This window comes from Morone saxatilis, unplaced genomic scaffold (assembly GCF_004916995.1).
Source record: "Morone saxatilis isolate NCDOM2014 unplaced genomic scaffold, NCSU_SB_2.0 Contig17, whole genome shotgun sequence".
In the NCBI taxonomy this organism is placed as follows: Eukaryota; Metazoa; Chordata; class Actinopteri; family Moronidae; genus Morone; species Morone saxatilis.
Window position 1 is genome coordinate 24,781,450 of NW_023339729.1, and position 7,720 is coordinate 24,789,169.

A 7,720-nucleotide genomic window follows, 5' to 3' on the forward strand; every position below is an offset into this window, starting at 1 on the left:
AGCTGTATGGTAATTCGGCCAGCACCTGCTCTCCCCTCAATAACAGCGTGCGCGCGCCTCCCTCGGCTGAGCGCGCGCCCACACGTCCCACACACAATACTCTCTCCCCTCCCTCCACACACACACACGCACGCGCGCGCACACACACACACACTTTACACATCGAACAAACATAACCGGACAAACGTCGCATACATTTGCTTTTTCTTCTTCTCTTCTTTAAATATTGACCAAATCCTGTGTAGCACGAGGAACAAACCACATGACCTAAGTGTTTGTGTGTCTGTGTGAGGTGCGTGTGCGCGTGCGCGTTAACAAGGAGCGGGGGGGGGTTGTTTCTTAATTAGGTCGTTCATTAGAAGTGTTGTATAATGGAGCCAATGGCAAGCTGCACGCGCGGGCTACCGTACATTGCGTCACTGTGCTCAGATATGCACATCACGGCTGCAGTTTTCCGGTGTCCGTTACCTGCTGCTGTGATCCGCGCCTCCTCCTCCTCCTCCTCCTCCTCCCCCACAAACAGTGACATGCTTTCTCTTTCTCTTCCAAATTATCTTCACTTCTGATGTCACCTAACATGGTTGATGCGTCCCTAGTTACTTATTACCTCTAATCAATGGCAGCAACAACCAACCAAAGTCCTCCTCCATTAATAAACCTGTCTGTCTCTCCTCTCACACCGGGCTGTGTCTCAACCAAACGCCGGCTGAACCGTGACCATCACAATCAGCCTCCGATAGAGAATCAATTCTGTTTTCACTCCGGGACACAAGAGGCTGCTTTAAATGTTTTACGGCTTCCATAAAGTCTATGTAGAGCAAATCTCAGCTTGGTGCCACTGAACCTTTAACATGAGTGGACTTTGAATACCCAGAAACTCATGGAGAGCTGCAGGCGTGCCCGCCAATAAAACCCGGTGAATGCTGTATTGATCATAACTAACATTAGGTAGGAAATGTCTGTTAGTCTGGCACAACAATGGAAACTAAAATGAGATTATAAAACCCAGTCCTTCGACAGCAGTTTGATATGACTCATAAACATCATCAATAACCCTTTGCAGTCAAAAAACAAAACAAAATGTTTGACTGAAGATTCATCTAAACCTGAACAATACTGCAGAGAAACTCAACTGGAGCCAGAACAGCAGCACAGGGAAAGCAACTGGCAGTAATCTGAGAGGAACTGGGAGTCAAACTCCACCAGGAGACAGATGAGATTAAAACTGTGCCCAGTTTGGACCCAGTTGTCCCTACAGTAGATGTTCTGTCCCTTTTTATCTCCAGGCCAAGCTGCTGCTGGCTGAGCTCTGACTGTTTAACTAAAGTGCTACTGTAGGGGGCTGCTGTAGTTTAACTCCTGCCCACCAGTAGCTGCGCCAAACAAAAAAGGGTGACTCGGGGTCTGACTATTCATCCATTCTCTGCGCTTTAATTTCCATTGATTGTGAATGCAGGAGGGAGGGAGGGAGGGGGTCTTCAGTGAAGGACCACGACACGCCTTCAGACGCGGACAGACCCTTACAAGCCATCTGCCACTAACTACCCCCCCTCCACATCCAGAAAACGACGTTTATTTCCCTGCTTCCCTCCCTCCCTCCTTCCCTCCTCCGGCCTGAAGCGCACGTCTCTATGCGCCTCTGTCCACCGGGCTCCGTCTACACTCAACTGGAAGCATGTTAAAGGACCTGTAACGGTATGGGCCCTCCGGGGCCATATGGCGAGGGGGAAGCCGGGAGGGTTTTTTTTCCCCTTTTTTGGTCCCCGAAGAGGAGACACCACATGGTCACTCGTGGGAACGTAAACACGGCGCGCATCACACGATATCGATCATATGAAGCGGTGATTGGGGAGGGGGGGGTGCTACTGTGTGATGATCAATTGATTTTTTTTACACTGATACCTCATCATTGCAGAACATATTGACGCATCTTCACCCGCAGTGAAAGCTTCCACACAGTGAGTCGAGCCCGTGATGGTGCCAGGGTTGGTGGTTTCGTTCCCTGAATGGAGGAACAAGGCACCAGACCAACGCTGCCAGGGTTGGATGGGGTTGAGGGAGGGAGGGAGGGAGGGGAGTCTTATAGAGGCCACTTGTGCTAAATGTAGGCAAGTACTAAAAGCCTCAAGGAATTGGCAGGTTTTGAATCAGCACTTTCTCAGGAGGTTTTTACGCACGCCTCCCTGAGTCCCAAATGATGCTTACGCACAAAATAACGGTGGTTAACGTGATGAAAAGATATTAATTTATAACCAACTGGGCAATTGAGATTATTCCATGCTGCTCAATCGTGAGTTTATAGGTGCTTGGTTGTACTTCATTCAATTTCTACATAAAATTTGTTGTGTATTTTTTCGAGGCCCATGATCTAAGACTGGATCTGGACTGTCTTCATCTGTTTGGTTTTACCTGCTGAAACGCAGAGATCAACAGGCTCCTTTGTGTCCAGATCCGATTACTGTGGCCAGCTGCTGGAAGAGGGGGCCACAGGCCAGATCCGCGGCTCCCTAGGGCTCTTCGGGGCTCCGCGAGGCTCCCCACGGCTTCCCACGGCTCCTCGAGGCTCCTGGTCCGGGCTGCTGTCTCATTTGCATACGCTGCAGTTACTGGAGACGTGCTGAGCTTAAGTTTATGGGAAGAGTGCCGCAGTAATTACGTGGGGGGCCCAGAGACGCGCCTGTGTGTGTGTGCGCGCGTTATAAGTGTGTGTGAGAAGGGAGGGGGTGCTGTGTGTGTGTGTGTGTGTGTGTGTGTACAGAGACACTTGGGACCTAAGGGGGAGGTAAAGACGGAGCCGTACGTGGCCAGTCGCGTGCCAGTGTTTATGAAAACACATCTGCCGCGCACCCCGGGGTGACGCACCACAACATATGCGGGTCCCTATGAATAAAATCGATAATTCAACAACTGATACTGAGGGCAACACGTTTACCCACAACAAATACTCAAGTTGGCGCAGATGAGAGATCAACCTGCCATTATGATGTGGAGCTAAAGGGTTAAACAAACATATAAAACAACTTAATTAATAAAGTGTTTTAAAAGGTCATTATAGGGTAAATATAATCGATCAGTGAGGTAAATACGTATTGTTGGCATTAGGTTCTTCTAGGAATACTGTAGGGTTAATATTGGGATACTATATAGGAGATAATAAAAGCAAATAAGGTCCTAGAGTGTCACACACCTTAAGATCAGTAAGAAGATCAGAATGGCCCTTTAAACTCTGTCAGTCAGACACAATAAAGCCAGGGGCGAATTTTACAAATATTCATGGGGTAGGCAGAGGGTGGCATGGAGACTGTAAGGGGTGGCAGAATATGTATATATATATCTATATGCTGATTTCATCCTAAGATCACATATGTCAATATTTGCTTGGAAAAAGGAAGATATGTGAACTAAAAAATCTGTAGCATTATTGTGACACATTACTAAAGCATTGAATAGAAAAATCTAAAGGTGGTATTAGAAATCAATAAACTGTTTATTAAATGTTTTTCATTTAACTTAAGCCTATAACTTTGTCTAAACTGTGGCCAGAACCGATTCTTTTAATTAAATGTGTCAATTTACTTTTTTTTAACACGTTATATTTTAAATTAATTTATATGAATGTGTTAAATTTGACAGCCTTTTTTAGGCCATCACTGCAGATCTGCCCCTGACTTCAGCGACTGTAAGAATAGTATAAAAATATCATAGGTGAGAAATGAAAAGAAAACCACAGAATAAACGAGTAGCAGGAGTGTGAAGACATATCGCAAGACAGTTAAACACAACAGAAACGTGTGAAGATTCAAATCAGAGAGATGCAAAGACATCAGTTTCATTTCACAAAAGGAAATATGCTTTGTTTTGTTTATACACTACCTTTAGAAATAAAAAATGATTCTATAATTTGGTAAACAAAATATATTTTGTAGACTTTTGTCTGATTTGTCTGTAATCTCATTTTGTGAGAAAATCATATCATGAACTCAGTATCAGGACATGTAATACAATTGTGAGTTGAGTGTGTAGTTAAATCACCAATGAGTAGAGAAACATAAGAAATGCTTTCATACAGTTCTGCATGATACAAGCAACTAACATCCTCTCTGTGAATGCTCTGAAAAGTCGGGCTCGATTTTGGATCAAGATGCCAAGAGGAAAAGGTCTAAAGGGAAAGGTGCTACCATCCACATGCAACAACTACAATATGTTTAATCAAGTCATTACATTACTGTGTGTGTACATAAAAGTATAGGTGACGATAAGCAAACTAAGCTGTTTGTTGAGTGATTTTTATTGTATCTCAATACAATAAAATCATATAACAATAAAACCTCTCTTCTCTTCTACTGTGAGCACTACCAGCACAGCCATCTGTATCATAAACACTACATGGCCAAAGGTATGTGGACACACAGATTTTACACCCATGTGTGGCTGTTAAACCTCTCATTGGACATTCATCTGTGTCTATAACAGCTTCCACTCTTCTGGTTTCTGGCTCTCCAGCTGATTTTGGAACCTGCAGCTGGACAGATTTGCTCTCATTCAGTCACAAGAGCGCCAGTGAAGTCTATGTTGAGTGATATGGTCTGGCACAATAAATTAAGAGTTTAAGCCCTAAAATATCAGGGGAATAAATTGCCTCTCACAATTTCTCAGAGCTGAAGGTGAAGTCTTTTAGATCGCTTGTTTTGTTTGACCGAAAACAAAAGATTTTCAATTTACAGTCAGTATGGAGCAACAGTGTCAAACATTCAAGGTGTCCAGCTTCTCAAATATGAATGATTCCATTTGTTATTATTGACAATTCATTTAATTATCAAAATATCTGACGTTAATTGATTAATCTACAGATTATTTGAGGACTAGTTCCAGTTCATCCTGAAGGTCTCGGATGGGGTTGAGGTCAGGGATCTGTACCAGCCAGTGAAGGTTCTTTCATACCAAACTGGGAAAAGCCTTTGGACCTGGCTGTGAGTGTGGGAGCTTTGTTATCAACACAAACTGCTGGAAGCCCACTAATGTCAAAACTATCACTTTTTGCATCGGAACTTAGAGTCCAAACCATGAAAAACAACCCCCGACTGAAATACTCCACACAGTGTATTTGATGTTGAAAAAACAAATGGGTGACCTACTTCTTCTTTTTATTAACCAGAAGAAGTGCAATTCTATATTTGTCCCCTTTAACTCTGCTCTAATTTTGTTCCATCTAGGTTTAATCACCAATATGAATGATGAGAGAGTAAATGGAGGAAGTCCACCTCCCCTCCCCTCCCCTCTCTCTCTAACTCTCCCTCTCTATCTCTACAACCATGAGCATCTGCCCAGAAATGAACAGATGTAGGCACCTGCGTTGTGGGCCCACATATGCGCACATGTCCCCCTCCCCATACCCTCTTTCAACCTTCCATGGGACCCGGAGCCGACCACAATGGGGTGAGATCAGGGATGCAGTAACCAAATACTGCCTATCCCCCCAGGACACTCGCTCTGTTAGAGGCATTGTCACCAGTTATATCAAGTGGCTGCACCAAACAATCTGCTGTATGACTGCTCATTTGAGACATAACATAATTCAGAGGGACAGAGGAGGGAGGGAGGAGGGGGGCTGGGTGGTGTACAGAGGTGGCTGCCTGGATAATTTCTATGGCTCCAATATGAAGTGGTGGGTGTTTTAAACAAGTGGTCTCAGGTTTTCTTGCAGTTGGGGTTCGATTGAATTGAATTCAGTCTTGGGATAAGTGGCCGTTGGGCTCGTTCTGAGGGCCCGGGGGTGGCAGGTGCTAGCTGGGGTAGGAGGATGAAAGAGAGGCTTGTCGGAGCAGGGTGGGTACAAGACCAGGTTACACATAAAAAGCCTTGTTTTTGTTCGAGAAAAGAGGTCCAACAGCCCAACGGTAGAGCAGCGGTGGATAATGGCGCCATAATAGCCCCCCGTCCCTATCTCTCAGCTGCCGCTGGACGACAGAGGATCCACACGCACCTGTTGTCGTCCCCCTATTGTGTCCGGCTAGTGTTAGCGTGCTACACCTCAGGAATGCTCCCCGTGCAGAGGCCTGGCTGCTCGTCCCTGGAGAGAGCTTAGCCACGGTAGGATGAGGGGAGGGTGTCAGGAGTGTGTGTGGAGGAGTGGAAGATGTAAATATGCGAACCTAAAGCAAGGAGGAAAATGTGATATATATAATTCTTCTGTTGTCCTCGGTCTCATATTTAATTTACTTCCATTCCGACTTCATTCAATCATTTCAGACAGATATGTGAGAGAAAACACGGTTTTGATGACCGAACGTGACTCAAACCACTTAATACCACCCTTCTAAATAGCACAGCAAGAGAACAGGTAAATATCTTTGTATCTAACACGGTGCAAGGCAATGCGCTTTGCCACTCTATTTCCCAAGTTAAGAGCATACGACTGGGAACCAATATCCAAAATTTTGATACCTAAGAAATGTCTGTGGAGCAAAGGGCAAAGCCTCTTTCTGGACGGTTCCATATATAGGGGTCCTCTAGTAACAAGGACCTCAATTGAAATCAAGGACCCTAGGCGGACTATCCATTGCTTTGGCGATCATTTTCGCGTTCGCAGGGGGTATTACAATAATCTGAACAAATTTGACTTGATAAGAGCGAGCAACTGTGTCTGCAGACATTTATAGCGTTTGCTACCTTTTATTGTCTTGAGTCTAAAGGTGTTGAAGTCTGGTGTTTGATGTTTATAGCCATCGGGGCAATACAAGTTTTTAAGTGTTGAGCAGTGTGGCAATGAGCTTTGCTGCCATTGATATCGTCTTCTTGACCAAGGTGAACCCAAACAGGACATGAGAGTACTATTACATATACTATTCCTTCAAGTCCAACATTTCTCGCGATCAATGCTTTTCCTTATTCAGTGAAACTTGGCACAGGCTATTGACCATAATTTAGCTTATATCTAGGTAGGCATTCTTGATTCATATGATTATATATTTTGTATTATTTTATACTCTCTTGTGTTCCCGAGATCAACTGACGCCGGATCAAGTTAGGGCATATTCTGTCAGGTTTATACACTGCAGTTACGTAAAATATGACAACTCGTGTAAAACATTGGCATACATGAAGTTATGATCCATCCATTTAAAAAAACATGTTTTATTGTTCTCGTACAATCCAAAAATCGTTGCTCGCTGGCCTTTCTCAAGAGTCTCTCCACATCTTTTAATGCTCTCCACTGGCGCTAGTATTGACGACATCTGGAACAAGCGCGAGGGTAAGAAATATGTCAGGATGTTGTGAAAAGGGTGCGTAGAGGAGTGAAATAACTAGGGAAGGAAGTGAGTGTCGAACGCTGCTGTCATGTTCTGTGGTCGAGGGGGTGTGCCCGTTGGTAGAGACGGAGGAGTCAGGCTGACGCCGCGAAATGTGGAGCAGGGAGGCGGTGCAGGGTGAAAGACCAATATACGCTAGCAGCAGTGCAACTGACGGACCACAGCTTTTGTCACAGGCCGGGACTTCTCGTTTCCACAATGGAAGAGCTCCAATGTATGTATCCACCTGAAGCCCGAGTGATTTAGGACAGTGGCTCGTGCTGGTAACCAGCATGAAACGGAGAGAACGTCTGGAAACCAACCCACCCTCCTCTCACTTCCTCCCACCTTCCATCCCATTCGCTTCTACCTTGTCTTGTCCTCTTAAAGACTTCCCTGGCTGGTTCCCGTGAATCCCCCCTCAACTCCTA